Here is a 21,904-nt window from a genome sequence, read left to right on the forward strand (position 1 = left end):
AGCACATATCAATCATACCTAATGGGCTCCCATATGATATTTTATCCATGTGTATGTGTATTTGATCATACCTGACCTCTGTCATCCTCCCTTGCCTTTCTCCAACACTCAACACTCTCCTTATTCTTCTCATTCTTTTTATTCTCATTCTTTTTACCTTCTGGTCTTTAAAAAATTATGTGTATGTATCTCTGTTTGTCTTTGTTTTTGTGAACAAGCATGGAGGTACCTGTGAAGACTGAAAGGCTGGGGAAAGGCATCTGAACCCCAGGAACTGGAGATGCAGGTAGTTGTAAGACTTTTGGTGTGGGTGCTGAACCCTGATTCTCTGCAAGAGCAAAAAGTATTCTTTGGCACTGAACAATCACCTCGACCCTCCTTATAAATCTTGAGTCAGTCTTGCACATTTCTGACATACACTTCATTTAGTCAGGATGTATTGATCTTCTTGTGTTACTAAATTTGCATAGCAATTTTCTATACTTAGGAAGAATAATCAGTAAATATTTAATTGAACCTTAATGTCCATATGTTCTGTATCCATGCAATGAGCTATTCATGCATCAAAACAAACAAATTGAATTAAGAATGAATCAGATTTAAATTTACACCTTATTCTCTAAATAAGACATTATTCCATCTGTCCATATATTATGTATATTAGATTACATAATGTTGTATTCTTTATTTTTTATGTCACTATGAAAAATACCATGACAAAAAGCAACTAGAAGAAGAAAGGGGTTGTTTTAGCTTAATGTTGTAAAGATATACAGTCTATGATGGCAGGAGAGCTTGCTAGGAAAAAGAGGTTGGTTTTCCATCTACATAGAAAATAGAATGGACAGGAACTGGATTGATGCTATCAACCCTCAGAGTCACCCCCAATGACTCACTTTCTCCATCAAAGCTCTACTTCATAAATATTTCCAGTATTCTTCCTAAACAATACCACTGGGGTATTCAGACACATAATCCTGTTGGCTTATTTCATGGTTTTCTTCCCGTAAGTCTTTTAATATTCTCAACAAATATTCCTAGGAATTTTAGTGCCTCATTTAATAGAGATAAAACAAGAGACAATTTAATACCTAGGGTTGGAAGTTAATGCTTATTAGAACAATCTTTGTTTCATCATGTTAATTAGGAGTGGTGAATATTTATCACAGAAAATCAAATGTGATGTGTATGTCCTAGATATTAACAGGTTCAATGGAATTTGCCAAGAGCCTCTTCTATATCAGTGTAGCAATTTTTCACACAGAAATATATGACCAGGACCTGGTTATATAATAAAGTGACACATAATAGAAGTTAGTGACTAGTTTTTAATATAGCCACAAAATTTGTGCCTTTCCTAAGTATGAATGGTATAGACTTTATATAGTATTGTACATATTTTATTCAATAAAAATTGTTATTACATTTATTTAGTTATATATATGAGAGAAGAAAGGAGGAAGAGAGAGAAAAAGACAGAGAGAGAGAAAACAGGCAGAGAGACAGGGAATTGTGTTACTGAAACAGTGTACAAGTCAAATACAACTACTAGGAGTTGTTTCTTCCACCATACTTGTCCTGTAGATTAGCCTTAGGTCATCAGACTCAGTAGCAAGTGCTTTTACTTGCTGAACCATTTTGCCTGCTCATTTTTCACTTACATATTAAACATCAATATATATGGAATGCCCACACATTCCTGGGTGTAAATGGGAGCCAACCAAAAATGACATCAAGTGACCCCACTCTAGTCCTCTGTCATGTTCCCTATGATGGGTTTGTTCATACTAAACCCGAAGCTATGTAGCAAACTTAGGAGTCCCTCTGTCACCAACCATACTGAAGACCTGGAGTTTAGGTGCTTCTAACCATGACCAGATATTTTTCTGAGTGCTACAAATTTAAGTTTAGGACACCAAATTCTTTTACTCACTAGTCTATCTCTGTATCCCTTCTTAGAATAAAATTCATTAGAAATATAATTTCTGGACATGTGTAATTGGTAAAGTAACATTTTACCAATATGATTATAACATAAATCTTTTTACTATCCCAAAAATATGCTTTTTTCCAGCAGACTCCATGTTCAAAAATACTGGAATTTTGTTGTTGTTTGCCTGCTTTCTTACTTTTCTTAAACTTGATAGTGCCCAGAGCTCGACATTCATCACAATTATGTTATATAATAGGATCAAGGTACTTTTGAAACACATAGAACTGCAGGCAAATTGGGTCTTCTTCAATCTTATCAGCCTCTGGTAACATAGTTATTAATAATAGCCACTGAAGGAGACATTTTATAAATAATTATTCTATAAATAAGTATATACATAGATTTCAGAGTGTTTTCATATAGGAGAAATGTGAATCTCTTGTAATTTTAGTATTCAATGAAACATGAAATTAATATTTTTATTTCCTTGTAGTTTACATCAGTTTGTAAATTATCATAGCATTTTTGCCCCTTGACAACATCAGTATTATGAATGACTATGGCTCAGTAACAACTATACTTCTGTATATTAAAACATAATTTAAATGCATTGAGGAAAAATACTGACCTGTTTTTTCCCATTGTCCTTAATAAAAGAGGTGCTGAGAAATTCAGTTAGTTGTCAGGGTGATTCTAAGTCCCTTTTGCTCTTAGTTAGCTAAAATCTGGTTGAATCATAGGAAGAAGAGTATGTTTTAGTCTCCATTCCTCTATGTTGATACTTCCTAAGGTACACTATTCATCTCCCTTTTTGTGGTTGCATCAGAGGAGAAAGGACTGTGACAAGGGATGGAAGACCGTGTGGAGCAAGAATCCTTTAACACAGTTTGTCTTGGCTAAAGACAACATGACACAGATTTTGGGCATCAGAAAATTCCTGACAGATGCGTTCTCTAGTTGAAAGTGTTCATCTTAAACCTTTGACACTTGTAGATCTTAAAACATCTTTCTAAGCACTTTGGTAAAGGTACACTGTGAGTCAGGGCATTGTGTGCTCTCTATTGTGGTTCCTTTGGCCCCATTCACCTAGATTTCCTTTAGTTCTTGGTTGCTTCAGAGATAAAGTATATTTTGTGCAAAAGGCCAATAACTATTTCATCTATATTTCAAGTCCTGTTTAATTTTTAAAAGACCATTCTTCTGGGTTAGCAACACCAAGATCTTTATTTGATAGTTGTTACTAAGAAGTAATTAGCCAGAATTAGCAGTGCAATTCACATATTTTGTGGTAGTTAAGTCCTTCATCCTGGTTTGAAAAAATAAGTACAGGCTCATTAGCACTGGAGAATACATTATGTTGGAAATGTAGACTATGGGTGAATGGTCACACTCACCATAATAGAGAACAAGCAGAATAAGATAGAGAAGAACATTCAACACTTTACTTCAATTGCAGTTGGCTCTAAGTGAAGGAGACTCCTGGGAGCAAAAGTATAAGGCTGAGTGGTTGTCCTAGTGAGTCTGATGAGAGACACACCAAACACGGGGCTTGAGATTATGCATAGCTCCTAAGTCAATGCCCAAAGTTTAGTAGACATTTAGCTATGACAAGGTTGTATATACTGTCTCAAATCTGCAGTGGCTTTGTTTAAGAATAGCAGTGTAGTGTAGAGATGTAGCTTATATGTTATTACTAACAGAAATGTCATTTTAATAGATTGGTGATGCTGCAGAACAAAGCAAGTGATAATATATTATGAAAAGTGTATTAATTGAACACATACATAAATATTGTATATAGATAAGGTATGTTATGTCATTTTAACACATTTATATTATCTATTTATAAATTCACCTATCATTTGAGAAATTTTTTCCTTGACATTTTCTCCATCAAATACAAAGCAAATTGTTGTTATCTAGAGTCATTTTTCTGATTGATAGGTGGCATTTAAGAAATGATTTTTTTTCCTAGATGACTCCTATCCACACATTTATAAGCTCAGTTAATCACATTCTACTTTCAGCTTCTATGAGATCAATACTTTGAGATTCTACATATGAGCAAAAACAATAATGAAAAATGTGTGTGTGTGTGATTGTGTGTGTGTGTGTGTGTGTGTGTGTACTTAGAGAAAATGCCCTACTCTATTTGTTCTATCTATAAATTGTTTGGTATATAATAGATTCAATTTCCTTGTTATTATTATAAGCACTAATGACAAATGAAGATATCTTTTTAATAATAACCTTGCTATGTTTTGATTTAGGCCCACTGGTGGGAATTTAGGTCATATGGTCACTCTCTTTTAAATTATTTTAATATTTGGAAGATTATCTAATGTCTTACATAATATACTTACTAATTTTTATTCTTCCAACTTGGTGTCAGGGTAACCTTTACTTCTCATCCTTTCTCGCATTCATGTTGTCTTCTTGACACTAATTGTTTCAGGTAGGATGAGTTGATAACTTAAATGTTTATATTAGCATTTCACATACTAGTGGTGAGGATGAGAGGTGTTCCCTCATTTATTCATTGACTTTGATGTCTTTGTACTTAAGAAATGCACATTATGTCTTCTGTCACCAATTTTGTTTGCTTTGTCATTGAATTGAGCTCTTTATATATTCTAGATATTAATTCTTAGGTAATATATTTGGAAAGCATTTTTGTATGGTATAGTTTTTTCTTTTTTGTGTTGATCTCTTGCTTTGCCATGAAGAATATTTTTGATTGTCTTGTCTTGCTTTTATTCTATTCCATTTATGCATTTTTGTTTTTCTATTATGTGTCTTTGGGATCTTATGTAATATCCTGACTTATTTCAACATTCAGAAGCTTATTCTAATTATTTCAAAGTTTTGTGTTACATTTCACCATGTCATCTATTAGAATGGGAGAAAGGAATATAGTTTTGTTGTTCTGCATTTATGGATACCTAATTTCCCTAGGGTTATTTATTTTGATAATAAAGACATCATCCTTCCCCCAAAGTATGTGTTTCTCAGGACCTTTTCCCTGTGTTAGGAGATTACAGGGACCTGAATTTACTTCTAGTCCCTATCTTCCATCCCTTGGTCTACTTTTTCATGATGCTACCAGGCTGTGTTGGATTTTGTATCTCCACACTTATATTTGGAACATACGTGTGATGTCCTACTATATACTTTTTAAATAAGAATCATTCAGTATTCAGAGGGATATTTTTGTTTGTTTTCATTTTCAAGCATTTTTGTTGTGTTTAATATCATCGATTTCAATAAGGATTGCCTTAAACCTGTAGTTTGTTTGCACATGATATAATGATTTTATACTATATTAATTCTTCCACATTATGATGGTAAAGTAATTATGTGTGTCTTCTTAGTGTTTTCCACTAGTTTTTTTAAATATCTTTATATAGATATTTTATGTGTAATTTTAGTAAGAGTTACTTCATTGTTATTTTATTACTTAATAATTTTATATGTATATGCAGATTTTTGAGTCGTTTTTCATTTTTATACCCTACTTCATTCTCCTCTTCCCTATCATTCCCCTACTCAAAGCCTACCTACTTCTAGAAATCTAGTCCTCCTTTTATTTTTTCAATTCATTAAATTTAATTAGATGTTGCTTATATGAGGCTGAATCAGGGATACTTATTTACCAGAATGAAAACAACAAAGAGAGAAGAAAAAAATATAAATAAAAATTTAAAATAAAAAAAATAATAAAATAAAATAAAAATTTCAGTTCTTTGATTCCTGTCTGTAGGTCTTGTGCTGTTGTCTCAGTCTCTGTGACTTTTATGTGTATCAGTTTTGTTGACTTAAAAGGTTTTGTTTCCCTGGTGTCCTCTATCCCGTCTGTCTCTTATGCTCTTTCCATATACTCATATGCAGAGTTCCCTGCAGAAGGACACTTCTCTGATGATGACTGAGCAAGGCAATGATCTATGAGTATAGAAGAATGTTATTAGGAGTCATTTAATTGTTCCTTTAGTAAAACAGTGGCACTTCGTTTTACCATAGGTCCCTGAGCAAGCTAGTCTCAGGTTCTTGGTCACTCAAATAGTGTCAGATTTAGGTTCCATGTTGTCGAGTGGGCTTTAAGCCAAATCAGTTATTAATTAGTTACTTCTAAAGCTTTATGTGACCATTGTCCTAGCATATCTTGCAGGTGGGACACGTTTGTAGATCAGAGTGTTTATGTCTTGCTTGGTGTCTTAGGATTCTGTTCCTGTGAAGACACAACATAACCAAGGCAACTCTTATAAAAGAAAACATTTAGTTGAGATTGGCTTGCAATTTTAGAGGTTCAGTCCATAAATCATCATGGGTAGAAGCATGACAGCACCCAGGCAGACATGGTGCTGGAAGTGTTCTACATCTTTTTTTTGTGTGTGTGAAAAAAAAGCATATATTTAGAATGAGTCATCTGGACTCAGTTTAGATGATCCCCATCTTGTTGGTAACATCCAGAGCAGCATAATCAGAAGCCAGGCGGACATACGCCTTCTTCTCTCCTTCAGGCCTTATCAAGATATTGACTTTGGCCACATCAATGTCATAGAGTTTCTTCATGGCCTGTTTGATCTGGTGCTTGTTGGTCTTGACATCCACAATGAACATAAGTGTGTTGTTGTCCTCTATTTTCTTCACGGCTGACTCAGTGGTCAGTGGGAATTTGATGGTAGTATAGTGGTCAAGCTTGTTTCTCCTGGGTGCACTTTTCCGAGGGTATGTTGGCTGCCTCCGGAGCCGCAGTGTCTTGGGCTGCTGGAAGGAGGGTGACGTTTAGATCTTCTTCTTTTTGTGGCTGTGGACACCTTTCAGCACTGCCTTCTTAGCTTTCAAGGCCTTCGCTTTGGCTTCCGCTTTGGGAGGGGCAGGAGCTTCCTTCTTCGATTTCGGCGCCATCTTGGCGAAAAGGGTTGCCCAGCCCAATTCCCATGAGCTTATGGAATGAAGTCTAGTGTTCTACATCTTGACCCAATCAGCAGGAGACTCTCTTCTGCAGTCATCCAAGAGGAGGGTATTTTTCCACTGGGTAGAGCGTAAGCATAGGAGGCCCCATATATTGACACATTTCCTCCCACATGGCCACATCTCCTAAGTATGCCACTTCCCATGTGTCAAGCGTATTCAAACCACTACATTTGGTAGCATGCAGAGTACCTTCCTGTACCAAGACATTGTCAGACAAGGGTGAAGGATCTATGCACGCATCGTTATTTTCTCTATGTTAAATGAGTTGTGTCAGTATTTTCTTCAGCAATGGGGTTTGGTCACTTTATAGAGAACAACCAATAGGCTTGGCAACAGCCTGAGTTGTTTATGGCTTCCCATAGGACTCCTGTGCCTAATGAGTCAATAAGACATAATCCAATTCAGGTTCTGGAGGCTTCATTTAGTGACAAAAGATGCCCCTGGGGCCTCGTCTCCCCCATTATTTGGCAATTTCATTTAGATCACCTTCATAAATGTATCTATTTTAGGAAGCTTCTACTGTATCAACTTCTCATACCCCTCAAATGGCCCTTAATTTTAGCTGTCTTTCCTTGTATTTCCTCCCTCATCATTTTCTTTCCTCCCACTCTCTACTTGATCCTCCTATTCCAGTCTCCCCATCCAACTATGATAATCTATTATGTTTCATTTTCCTAGGGAAGTCTATCTCTCCAATCCAGACCTTTACTCTATACCTAATGTATGTGGTTTTATAGATTGTTTCTTGATTATCATTGATATCACAACTATTATCCACATAAATGAATGCATAATATATTCTTTTTGGGTCTGGATTATATCACTCAGGATCTTCTTTCTCTCCATTCATTTACCTGCAAGTTTTGTGATACCATTTTTTTACAAAGTCAAGTAATACTCCATTGTGTTAATTTCCATATTTTTTTCTTTATTCTTCTGTTGAGGAACATCTAAGTTGTCCCTGATTTCTGGCTCCTATGAATAAAGCAGCAATGAATATTGTTGAGCAAGGGTCTCTGTGATAAGATGAGGTGGCTTTCAGTATACGACCAAGAGTGGTAAAGCTAGATATTGACATAGATCTATTCCGAGCTTCCTGGGGAATCACCACACTGATTTACACAGTATCTTTACATGTTTATATTCCCACCAGCAAAGGCTGAGTTTCCCCCCCCCCTTTCCACATCATTGTCAGCATGAGCTGTCAGTCCTGGTTTTATTTACCTAAACCATTCTGACCAGTGCTAAAGAAATCTTAAAGTAGTTTTGATTTGCCCTTCTCTGATGACTGTGTTGAATATTTTTGTAAGTGTTTCTTCAGCATTTGAATATCTTCTTTTGAGATTCTGTTTAGATAGGTACTCTATTTTTTTAAATTGTGGTATTTATTTTCTTGATATATAGTTTTTTGTTGTTTTGTTTGTTGTTGTTTTTATATATAGCTGTTAGCCATGTATTGGATGTGTGGTTGGTAAAAGACCTTACACATACTATAGGCTGCCTCTTTGTCCAATTGTTAGTGTCTATCTTAGGGTTTTACTAGTATGAACAGACACCATGACCAAGGCAACTCTTATAAGGACAACATTTAATTGGGACTGGCTGACAGGTTCAGAGGTTCAATCTTTTATCATCAAAGTGGGAGCTTGGCAATATTCAGGCAAACATGGTGCAGGCAGAGCCAAGAGTTCTACATCTTCATTTGAAGGCTGCTAGGTGAAGACTGGCTTCCAGGCAGCTAAAATGGAGGTTTTAAAACGCAAGCCCAAAGAGGCATACCTACTCCAGAAAGGCCACAGCTCTAAACAGTGCCATTCCCTGGGTTAGGCATACTCAAATCACCATGTTCCACTCCCTGGCCCCCTATAGGCTTGTTTAAATATATAAGTCTACGGAGGCCAGAACTAAACATAGCATAAGGCAAAATATATTTAGTCCAACTTCAAAAGTCCCCAAGTCTATAGCAGTCTTAACAATGTTGAAAGTCCAAAGTTCAAAGTCTCTTCTGAGATTCATCCAATCACTTAACTGTAATCCCTGAAGCAAGATAGGAAACTAGGTGGGCAACCTCTAAATTCTGCATCTCCATGTCTGATGTCAAAGCAGTTTTTAGATCTCTAACTCTTATTTTATCTTTGATGACTGCAACAATTTTTATTTTCTTTTGGAGTGGTTCCACTCCCTGTTAGAAGCTTTCCTCGGCATATATCTCAAGGCTCTAGCATAGCAATCTCAACATTACAGATTCTCTTTCCAATGTATGGGATCATCACATGATCTGGAATTCTCCAAAGGGCTTTGGTCAACACTCCAGCTCTGCCCTCTATAGAACTCTAGATTGTGATTGACCCTACTCTTCTGCTCTTGCTGTTCTTGATGATGATCCTATGGTACTGGCATCTCCAATATACTGGCATCTTCTGCTTCAACAAGGCTTCACCAGTAGCTTCCTCATTGACTCTTCTCATGGTGCCAAGCCTCAACTCTTGCATGACTGTTTCATTCCTGGGTCATCAACTGTGACGGAGGCTATACCTTCACCCATGGCCTTCCTTGATCTCTTTTAGGGTCAAGCCTCAGCTGCTCTCTATGACCCCTTCATACCTTCAATACTAGAATTACCTGGGTGACGCTTACACATTATCAAGTCAAGCTGCAACATGAGGTACATCATTGGCTATCTCTGAAACATGGCTTCTTTTGGATCTCAGAAAATACTTCCTAGAACATTTCATCTCAGAGACGCTAGTCTCTTCTTAATCTCTGCTAATTTATTTATTCCATCTAACCAACACCAATTATCCTAGTAGTCCCTCTTGTATTATTGACTCTAAAATCAGAGATACATGGCTAAAGCTGCCTTCTGCTTACTAGAGCTGGAATATGGCCCCTTTTACATTGTCATCAGTTTTCTGTTTTCCAACTCCTTCATTGTCTTAACTTTGTTGTCGTGGAATTTGCTCTGTGGATTGAACTTAACTCTGAGATTGGATTCCAGGCAGCTAGGATGAGGGTTTTAAAGCTCAACCCCACATTGGCAGATCTACTCCAACAAGGTCAAACCTTCCCAAAAGGCCACCACACCTCCAAATAGTGTTACTCCTTGGGCTAGGCATACACAAACTATCACAATGTCCTTTGCTATACCAGATATTTTCAATATCACAAGGTCCTACTTTTTAATTGTCAGGGCCTCTGATGTTGATTCAGAAAGTCATTTCATGTGCCAGTAAGTTCAAGGATATTCCCTATATCCTCTTCTACCAGGTTCAGTATATCTGAATTTATGATGAGGTCTTTGCTCCATTTAGAGTTGAGTTTTGTGCAGAGAGGCAAAGTATGTGTCTATTTGCATTCTTCTATATGCAGATATCAAGTTTGACCAGCACCATTTGTTGATGATGTTCTAGTGTTTATTTTGGGTTTCTTTATTTTAAAAAAAAATCAGGGATACAAAGGTATGTATATATGTGCCTTCAATTTGATTCCATTGATCAATGTGTCTGTTTTGGTACCAATATAATGCTAGCTTTGTTACATTGCTCTGTAGTACAACTTGAAATAAGGAATAGTTATATATCCAGTCATCATTCATTCTTTATTTTATTTATTTATTTATTTATTTATTTATTTATTTATTTATATTCTGGGATGTTTCAGCTATCCTTTGTTTTTTGTGTTTCCATGTGAAACTTAAAATTGTCTTTTCAAGTTCTAAATTGTGTTAATATTTTAACGGGAATTACACTTAATCTATGGGTTACTTTTGGTGGGATGGCCATTTTTACTCTATTAATGCTACCTATCCATGAGTATGGGAGATCTTTTCATCTTTTGATATCATCTTCAATTTCTTTCCTCAATATCTTAATATTTTTATCATATAGTTTTTCACTTGCTTCGTTAGATTTATTTCAAAATATTTTATATTATTTGAGGCTCCTGTGAAGGGTACGGTTTCCATGATTTCTTTCTCAGTTTGTCATTTGTATATAAGAGAGTTACTAAATGTTTGTTCATTTGTTTGTTTAGTTAATCTTTTATTCAACTTTGTTGAAGGTGTTTACCAGCTATACAAGTTCCCTGTTGAAATTTTTAGAGTCACTTATGTATACTCTCATATTATCCACAAATAGCAATTCTTTGACTTCTTCTGTACTGTAACAACCCATTCTGCCCCATGTTTGGGGGCCACTTTGTCTGGGCCTGAGCGTGCTGCTGCTCTGGTCCACAGGTCAGGGTCTAGCAAGAGAGAGAGTGAGGATGGAAGGGCAAGAGACGTGAAAGATGGAGACAAGACAAAGAGTCTGTTCAAGTCCCCTTTATTGAAAGGAAATCCTAGATATATATAATCACAAGCAGGGGAACAGAGCTGAAGACATTTTACCTTGCAGCTGGGGGCACTAAACAACAAAAGAAGATGTAGGAGAAAAACAAGATGTTTATCAAAGTGTGCTCAGCTGTTGTAGGCTGTTGAAAACAAACCTCTTGTCAGGGTATATGGCTCGACATGGCTGAAAAGATGATAGCTGCTTTCTGATAGGAGTCGGCTCCGAACACTGTACCAGTTGATGTTTCCTTGATTTTCATGAGTCGTCTTATCACCCTACCTATGACTTTGAATACTTTACTGAATAGGTCCTGAGAGGATGGCCAGTCTTAACATGTTACTGATTTTAGTGAAATTATTTTGAGTTTCTTTTCATTTAACTTGATGTTGGCTATGGGTCATAAATTGCTTTTATCGTTTTGAGACAACTTTTTTCAACTGTTAGTCTCTCCAGGATTTTTACCATTAAAGTGTGTTGGATTTTGTCATATACCTTTTTTTAATCCAATGTGATTATCATGTGGTTTTTAAATTCCAGTTTATTTAAATGATGGATTACATTTATTGATTTGTGATTGTTCAACTATCTGTTCAACTCTACAATGAAATCTACTTGATCATGTTGCATGATGTCTTCTTAGCTTCAGTCTATAAGTGTTTCATTGAAAACTTTGTATCTGTATTCGTACAGGAAATTGGTCTGAAATTCTCTCTTTGTTGGGTTTTTGTGTGATGTAAGTGTCAAGATAACTGTGACCTTATGAAATAAATTGGGTGATGTTCTTTCTGTTTCTATTTTGTGGCACAATTTCAGAACCATTGGCAGTAACTCTTCTTTGAACGTCTGGTAGACTAATCTGGCTGTGGGCTTTTTATGAGGCTGGAGAGACTTTTATTTACTGCTTCTAGTTTTCTAGAGGTTATCAGATATTTAAATTGCTAGCTGATCCTGATTTAACTTTGGAAAGTATATTTACTGAGAGAACAGACCAACTTCATCTTGTTTTCAGTATGCCGTCTTAGAGAACCTGACCTGAGGTTGAATTCAAGTTAACCAACAATCCTACACCTAACACTAATTTCCAGGTTACTCCCTAATAACTGTACCTAGGACGGATTTCCAATTACTCCCTAGCAAGGCTGCACCTCCAAAGCACTCTCTAACAATCACCAATCAGGAGGAAAGCAGAAGATAGTTTATGGTTTGGCTACCAGTACCAGCCAATTATTTTAAAGGCCAAAAATATTCCATAATTGCACCTCCCCCATCAGATGTATACCAGGCTAGAAACCCTTTTGCTTGTTTACTTGCCTCTATAAATGCTTACTTGGAACTGGGCTCAGGACTTCTCCCTCCAGTCCTACTGTATAATGGTCTAAGGTTAGCACAAGCTCGAGCTTACAAAAAACTAAAAGACCCTAGAGCAATTGTATAAGAGTGGTGGTCTTTTGGTGTCCATGAATACTTACTGAACAAGCACAGCAATATCAAAAAATTACTCATTTCTTTTAGACTTCCCATTTGGTAGTACAGTGCAGGTTAAAGTATTTCTTTATTATTTCCTGGATTTCCTTGGGGACTTTGATTTGCTCCTCTTTTCCTATCTAATTTTGTTAATTTGGATTCTCTTCTTTTCAGTTAATCTGGATAAGTGTTTTCCATTCTGATTGATTTTCTCAAAGAATCAATTTTATTTCATTGATTCTTTGTATTGTGTATTTGTTTGTTGCTATTTTGTTCATTTCACCCCTCTGTTTATTTCTTGCCCTCTCCTTTTTGATGTGGTTTCTTCTCTTTGTTCTCAAGTAGTGGTTTGCAACCTTCCTAATGTGACAACCCTTTAATACAGTTCTTATTTATTATCATAAAATTATTTTGTTGCTACTTCAGAACTGGAATTTTGCTACTATTATCAATTGGATTGGAAATACCTGGTATGTGACCCCTCTGAAAGGATCATTCAATCAGCTGAAGGGGTTGCAAGTCACAAATTGGGAAGCACTGTTCTAGAGCTTTCAGGTAAACTGTTAGCTTACAAATAAGAGCACCTTTTCATAATCCTTGTTATTGGTTAACCTATCTCCCTAACTCCCTCCTCTCCCCAATCTCCTTGCCTTTGTCTCCATTAACATTTTCCCCTGTAATTCCCTTTCTATATGTTGACAAAATTTATATTTTACTGTCCATCTTCCCTTAAGGCCTCACTAACCCCAGATGACCCTGTTTTCTGGAATTTACAGGCACCTCTTCATGCAATTTAAATGCATCCCTCTAAGAATTCAAAGCTAATATTTGTATGTGAGAAAGAGCAGGCAGCATTTGTCTGTTGAGGCCTTCAAAATCTTATTCTGTAAATATACTTTTTCCAATGCTGTTTTTTTACCTGAATATTTCATAATTAGATCTTTGTAACATCCATGTAAAATTTCCATTGTGTATATATACTGGAGTTTCATTATCTGGTTAGCAGTTGATGGACATGTGGGCCAAATCCATTTTTTTGGCTATTGTGAAGAGGGCAGCCATGTAGATGGTCATATATGTGCATTTGCCATTTGGTTTGCCCAGGGATGATATAGGTAGATCATATGGCACTTCAGTTTTCAGGCTTTAAGAAAGCTCCATACACATTTTATAAAGATACAGATACTTAATAACTTTTGAAAAACCTCTCTGTTTTTACTTCATTGTTTTGATTTATTAGTGTAGGCTTTCATTGTTAAAATTCTTCTTATTTCTGCTTTATTTTGTGTGTGAGAGTCATTCTATTATTATTTGTCTTAACAAATATTTTCCTCTTTATTTATTGATTCATTTTTCACGAGTATATTTAATTTTTATGTGTTTACAGATTTTCCAAATTGTTCTTGTTATTGATTTCTAATCTTAGTGACTTGTTCTAAGAGAAAAGTATAGAAATTTATCATATATATTTTATCATAATTTGTTGCCTGCCTTTGGGGATGTCCTGGAGTTTTTTCCATGCACTGCTGAGACTTGAATTAAAAAGTTGTTTAATAGAATATTCCCTCCCCAGAATGCTAGTGCTTATATAATCTTGAGGCAGGGCCTTGAATATTGTAAATTTCTGAGTTTCTTGAGCCTTGCTTATTTCATTTGAGCATCTCTACTTTCTTTCAGAGAAAATGTTTCAAACCAGAGGAAGTAGGGGTACAGCATTCAAATGACTGAATCTATAGATACTAGTTCCATGGAGTATCTAGACACTAGTTCCATGGGTGCTGAACAGTGCATGCCCAGTGCAGATTTCCAAATAGAAGGCCTGTTCCTATACTGCAAATAGAAGCCTCCATTGACTTCCTTCCCTATCTTCAATGATATCTTCATGCTGTGTTGCAACCAGTTGCTAATTGGCCCTGGGTGACTTCCCATGCCTTCTACTGGTCCCTGGAGGCTGTAACCAGCTGAGGCCAAGGTTATCCCAGAGAACTTTGCCGTCACTTGATCATCTGCAATGAAAGATCTCAGTCAAAGACTTGGGGAGTGGAGAGGAAGCTTAACTTCCTAGTTTAATTCTTGAGATATACTCCCAAGGCCTGAGTGTCATTTGAGTTATCTTGTCTTTTCATTTCCCTAATGTGGTTGCTAATTCTTCATCATAATTTCTCACTTTAGATTAATACATAGCTTCATTCTCTTGATTGGATTTATAAGTGGTACTGAGTAAAGAATAGTTAATAGTGGGGAGTGATGAATGTCTTGGTCAAAGGTGGTTAAGATGTAGACTTATTAAATGGTGATATTATTGACTGACTTAATAAAATATGAGGTAGGATCAAGTAGGTGAATGAAATTAACTTTAGGTAGAATCTGAACATTATGAAAAACTGTAGAGATTTCAAAACTAATTTTAAATTGGGCAATGAGGTCATATATCTTAAACTTCATGGGAAGAAAACAGAGATGAGGTAGAAATTTAAGAATCATGACCCTCCAAAGCCAATTTGTAATAATGGAGTGGGAATTATAAAGATAGCTCAGTTGATAAACTGTTTGCAGTGCAAGTATGGAGGTCTAAATTCAGTTTACTAGAACTTTGGTATAAAAAAGCAGGCATAGTTTCATGCTTATAATCCCAAGACAAAGGTGGTAAAGATATTGAGGCTTGCTGTCTCATCATCCCAGCCATAAAGGTGACCTCAGTGAGAGACCCTGCTTCAAGATGCCATCTGACTTTTGGCCTCCAGATGCATGTGCACACACATGCATGTGAACCTGCACACATATATGCGCAGACACATATCACATCCCCCAAATGGGAAAAGTGTGAGACTGCTTACCCAAATAACGTGCAGTGATTAAGAAAATCATGAACTCAAATTGAAATGTACAGAATGCTAATATTTAATAATGCTCATGAATATTTTAGAAATGCCTGCCAGACAAGACTTGATTTTTCTAAAGTAGGGAGTGATCAAGAACAGATTTTCATTAACATGAAGCATAAGGATACTAATTAAAATTGACACTTCAATTCTATTAAGAAAAAATTTTAATTTCTTTTGCAATAATTAGGGCTGAATTATCATAAATTGGGAAGAAAATACGAGGTGAAATGGCAGAGACTTCTAGGCTATTTTGACATCTGTGTTGCTAAAATGCAGAGAAAAATATCAATAATATTTTATGAGGCATGATACCCAACACAAGAAAGGGCCTAATTGTTCAGCATTTAATTCTACAAGAAGATTATTTAAGTTTTCCAGCACGATTAACAAGAAAAAGTAGAAAAATAAATGAAAGGTAAAAGTAGTAATAATGAGACCCAGTCTGTGGTGAATCAATGATAGAACATGTAGGCCACACAGGACCAGCTTCCCAGGAATGTCAATGCTGTGGCTTAAGGATGAACTATTGCAATATGTTGGTGTTGTTAAAGACAAGCTTTAACATGATGGACAGGAATAAAAGTATTCACGGGACAAAAAGGCTTAGCATCATCAAGCATTGTATGCCATTCTTGAAGCTTGACCAAAATAGAAATACTGACCACAGGCCATGGGTAATTTTATCAGAAGTATCTGCTGTATCAACACTCAGCAGAGCGGCATTCTTTCAATTGATAAGCTCACTATGCAAAGCTAAAACATCAAGAGAGGTGTTAGAATTATGCCAAATACACTGCAAATGTCTTTAAACATTTTCCTAAATATAATGACTACCACTGTAAATTTTAGAACTAACAAGAATCCAATGGTATTTGGCAGGACACTCAAGATGGCTCCTTACTCTTAAACTCTGAACCTCCTTCCAATAATTTGATTAGGATAAAGAGCATCAATCTGTTTTTCCAAATGCCTATCTAAATCCTCTTATACAACACATTAGTAACATTTTTTGATAAATGATTATCAAAAGAAGAAGTAATTTCAGGCAGGAATCTAAATATTAGGCTAGAACAAAGAAGTAATTTTAGGCAGGAATCTAAATTTTAGGTTAGAATAAGGAAGTAGGCTTCAGACATAAAAATGACTTTGGGCTAGGACAGGGAAGTAGGCTCAGATATTTTGGTCATCCTGATAAGCCCTTAGAAACAGTAATCATGGGAGTGTTCACAGAACTTTATTTATTGCCTTTCTTGTTCCTTGACTTTTTATGTTTATTGTTTTGCATGTTCCCTGACTATTTAAATCTATTATATTGCTAGTTCCTTAATCTAGAACTGACCCTAATACTTGCATGTAATTAAAATGCTATAAAAGTAAACAGGAGGAGCAGGGATGGGGTAGGGGTTTTCTAGGAAGGGGAAATGGGGAAAGGGGATGGTATGTCAAATATAAATAAATAAAATATCCAAAAAAATAAATAAATAAAACAAGAACTAGGAAAGATTGTATTGACAAAAATTGAATGGCAATGTGTCAAAAGCAAAAATATACACCAATAAAAGAGAATAGACAGTTTATAAAAATTAAAAAAAAAAGGATGAACTGTCTCTATAGGTTCATGGATCTGAAGAGTTGAGTCCCAGCTGGTGCTACTATTTGAGAAGGTTATAGAATCTTTAGCAAGTAGAGCCTTACTGGAAGTGTTACATCACTGGAGGCAAGCTTTGAGTGTTTATAGCTTGACTAGACTTTCACTCTCTTTCTGCAACCTGAAAGCTGATGCAAGGTGATGCAATAGTCAACTTCCTGCTCCTGTCTTTTTGCCCTACTTGCCTGTTGCATTGCCTTGCCCATCATAGGGGTCTTTATTCCTTTCAACTGTAAGCCAAACAAACTCTTTCTTAAGCTGTTTTATCCAGATGTTTGTCATAGCATCAAAAAAATCAGAAAAGAATTGTGCACATGCAATACTTGATTCTTTGTGACAACAGTGTGGATGATGATTTTGGTTTGATGTTGAAAGTTTATAACAGCAGCAGAAGGAATTGATAACATTCAGCCATTCTTGTAAAAGTGGCTCTTTGAGAATGGTGAAATATAGGGGAATGGTAAAGCACTTTAGACGAATTAGATGTGTAATATACTAAGGAATTTAGGTCAATACCATGCAACTCATGGGGAAATAAATTGTGATTGAATCAGTCATTAATGGTGTTTATGTATTTGTTTCTGTTTGGGCTTTTGTATCCAGGCAGAATTTATTTATGATATACAAAAGTAAAACACTGTTATTCTTGCCAAGTATTTTTCATAAATTATAACTAAACAGTTTCCTTGTTAGCCATACTTGAGAGAATCTGTCACACTGAAGGAACAGCTTCAGACAGAATTCTATGCACTGCTCCAAGTTCAGTTACATGCCTTCGGTTAAATATAGATGTATCTATCATAGGAGCCTATGGTCTGCCTTTTCAGATAAAGCTACTTGCAGTGTGTGCCTGGACACCTGAGTTCTATCTCTGGAAGTCATGTAAAGGTGGCAGGAGATGACCAGATCCTAAAATTTGTCCTTTGACATACACATATGTTTGCTTTCTCTCTCTCTCTCTCTCTCTCTCTCTCTCTCTCTCTCTCTCTCTCTCCTCTCTCTCTCTCTCTCTCTCTCTCTCTCTCTCACACACACACACACACATGTATGCACATACACACATACACACAGACACACGCAGAGGAATCCAGACTCCATATTTTTCAATCATTTCTTTTCGAGCTATGAAATGCCAGTTTATTCTGATATCACCAGAAACATAAGTATTGGAGTTCGCTCCCCCAACTATGAAACAGGAACTTGTGTTCCCATCTGACCTTGAACTCCTAGGTTATTTTTATGTGGCATGTTTGAGTAAAGCGAAAAAGTAAAGCTTAGACACTGACAAATTTGAATAGAGTTTGACATAAGATTACAAACTGCTATCAAGCAATCAGAATAATCATCAATGAAGTATCATGTCTCTGAAAAATTACCACCACCTGTCTTAGAAACATTGTAAACATTTTAATTTAATTTCCAGTAGCATGAGTTCTATGCTCAGAAAGTTTATTATAAAAACCTATTTAATCAAAGCTACTGGAATTTTATACTCTGGTTTTACAATATTATGTGTGTGTATGTGTGTGTGCATGTGTGCATGCACTCGAGCATGAGAATGTGTATGCACAGACAGTTTTATGTGCATGAAGTTGTCTACAGAGTTCAGAAGAAGATATCTGATCTCCTGCCTCTGGAATTATAGTAATACACCTCTCCTCACGATCCTGTGATCTGATGTTTGGATCTCTAAAAGAATACCTAGTGATCTTAACAACTAATCCATTTCTGCAGCCCCTCACTGATTGTTTACAATAAATTTACAGTACTACCTACTGATGAAATATTAACAGTAAAAGAAAATAACTGATATAATCTCACTATGTATCCATGGATGGCTTGGAACTTCTCATGTAGATAAGGCCTGGCCTCAAACTCATAAAAACTGCATTTGCTTTTTCCTTTCAATGCTGGAATTAAAGATGTGCACCATCCCCCCCAGTCAACCTGAAAATGAAAAATTAATATGCAGCACTTTGATATGTTTTGATTAATGTTTTAAAAAAATAGTCCAAGCTTGTTAAAATCACTTTAGTTTTTTAATAGGATCACTTTATTCTAATTAACTCAGGTATAAAGACATCACAAAGCTGGTTTAAAGAATCTGCTCAAACATTTGTTCCATCCCTAGCTCTCTGCAGCTCAGTGAAGTGCCGCAAAAATGGCCATTCTTAAGCTTTAGAGCCTCACACATGGTATTACATTCACACAATTTATATGTTATTTACTCCTCTATTTTCATGTGTTCTGCTCCTCCCATACCCAAGAAGCTGAACTCACTTATCTCTGTGTTGAAATCATTTCATAAGCTCCTCTTTCCAGTCAAATTCTCCAGAACTGGCTGTCTAACATAGCATCACAAAGAAAAAAAAGTGTGAGTTGCTGAGTTGCGTTACCAATATTTCCTGTGAGTAGAAACCTAGAAAAATAAGATAATAAAGAAATTCCTTTATTCCACTACTATTTAGAATTCAAAGCATTTTACTGTGGGAAATACATTATGTCCCTCAAACATTCTCATTCAGCTACGATTGAGAAGGAGGAAAGGTGTGCCTCTACCATTTCATGTAGGAATCAGTCATACCATGCTGTGGATAATGCACATGGATATCTGTTTCACAATGTCATAGTTTTATCATATTAAAATTTAGTATGATTATTGAGCAGAGGGAAAAAACCTGGAGATTATTTGTGTGTCTGTATGGGGGGAGGGGGGTTGGTTTTGTTTATCTTGTTTGTTTGTTTGTTTGCATTGAGACAGTGTCACTGGCCTGGAGATCACTAAGCAGTTTAGTCTACATGACCAATAAGACTCAAAGATCAGTCTCCTTCTGCTTTGTGCTGTGTTTACAAGCATCACCCACCACACTGGACTTTCTTATATGAATTCTGAGGCTTAAATTGCTTTGTTATGTTTGTACTTGAAGCATGTTATCAAATAAATGATCTCCTAAGTCCTGCCATTTATAGCATGGATTACAGTTGCTTTATATTTCTGTTAACTTGTTTCATTTGCTTTTTAAAACTTGGGTTTACAGTGAATGAAAACTTAAAGCTTGGGATTCAAAGATAACACTTATCAGTGTTATTGTGGATTTTGCAAGAACAGCCTGAGAGCTGTAGGGGTTTCAGAGTTCAAAACATTTATGAACAGGGCTGGTGAGATGTCTCTGGAGATAAAGGTGCTAGATGCTAAGTCTGAGAACCTTTGTACTACATGGTGGAAGAAAAAAACTGACTTGTATGAATTGTCTTCTAACCTACCCATACACACATCTCAATGTCACCCATCCACACACCCACAGAGCCAGTGGCACTGCCCCTATAAACAGAAAGTAAAAAAATAAAAAACAAAAAAGAAAGGAATTCCCTGAAACCATATAAAAATGGCCAGAGGAAGGTTTGGGGAAGAGAGATGAAAGAAAAAAATTTAAAAATGTTCTGACTATGGAGATTAAGCACAGAGAAATTTCAATGCTGCCCCTGAGCACTTCTAAACAAAAAATGAAAAAAACATAAGAAAAATGTTCCATACCAGCTCACATTTGCTCTCACTTTTGTGTAATGACTTTGCCAATAGTGGTGGGAGAGAACTTCAGTCCTTCGGAAGAAAAGACACAGATTGTATTTGATTGCATTGGCACATTTTCCCCTTCCTTTTGAAATTACTTAGGAGGTGATGCGGAACACATTGATTCCTCCTTGAAATGCAGAGCTGCGTGTTTGTTTAGTACCAGTGAAAACAATTGCACTAATGGACTTTGGAATTTAGTTATAGAGATGAATAATGTGCTCAAATTATCCATGAGAAAACTCATTATGTTGTTCAGTGTTAATTTTATATATTTTCTTATATAAAATTATGCTGAATCACAAATCATTGTTCATGAGCATAATTGCTATATTTTGAAAGTCTATTATACACTAGATATTTTACATTTGTTCAGTTTTTACTCCACAACACATATTCTTCATATACTTTCCCAACTTTGTGAAGATTTGGAGAGTAGATATATTATTTAAAATGTAAAAAACTTAGGAAAATTAGTTATATAAAATACCCAACATTGACCCAGGTAGACTGTGATTATGCTCAAAGTTAATGCCAAAATACTGTGACTCCTGAAATTATTTTTCTTCCTAGGAGTACTTTTAAAACTTTCTATTTTAATTGTGTGTTTGTGTGTCTGTGTGTGTGTTTGTGTGTGTATGTGTGTATGTAATAGCATGTATGTCTCTATATATGAGCTTGGGTACTACACAGGCCAGAAGAGGTTGTTACACCTCTTGAGCTTCCTCTGCAGTGATAGATACAGACAGTTGTGAGGTACCTGGGTGCTGGGTGTTGGGAATTGTATGCAGGTCCTCTAGAAGAGCATCAAGCCCTCTTTACTACCTGGCCAGCCTCCTGATTATACTACCGTGACAATTTTCTCTTCTCATTATTGTACCCAAAGCAGCTTTTCCTGGAAGCGTATTATGTTTCAAATACATTTAAAACATTAAGTGAAGAAAAATGTTTGCTTTCAACATGCTTGTTTGCTATTTGTGTGACATTTGTGTCATTGAAGCTGTTACGAGGTTGACATTCTAATAGAATTTTCTCCATGAAACCACATTGACCTGCATTCATAATTATTCTGAAGCAACAGGAAGGATAATGGCATTG

The sequence above is a fragment of the Grammomys surdaster genome, unplaced genomic scaffold, assembly GCF_004785775.1.
Source record: "Grammomys surdaster isolate TR1022 unplaced genomic scaffold, NIH_TR_1.0 208, whole genome shotgun sequence".
Lineage (NCBI taxonomy): Eukaryota > Metazoa > Chordata > Mammalia > Rodentia > Muridae > Grammomys > Grammomys surdaster.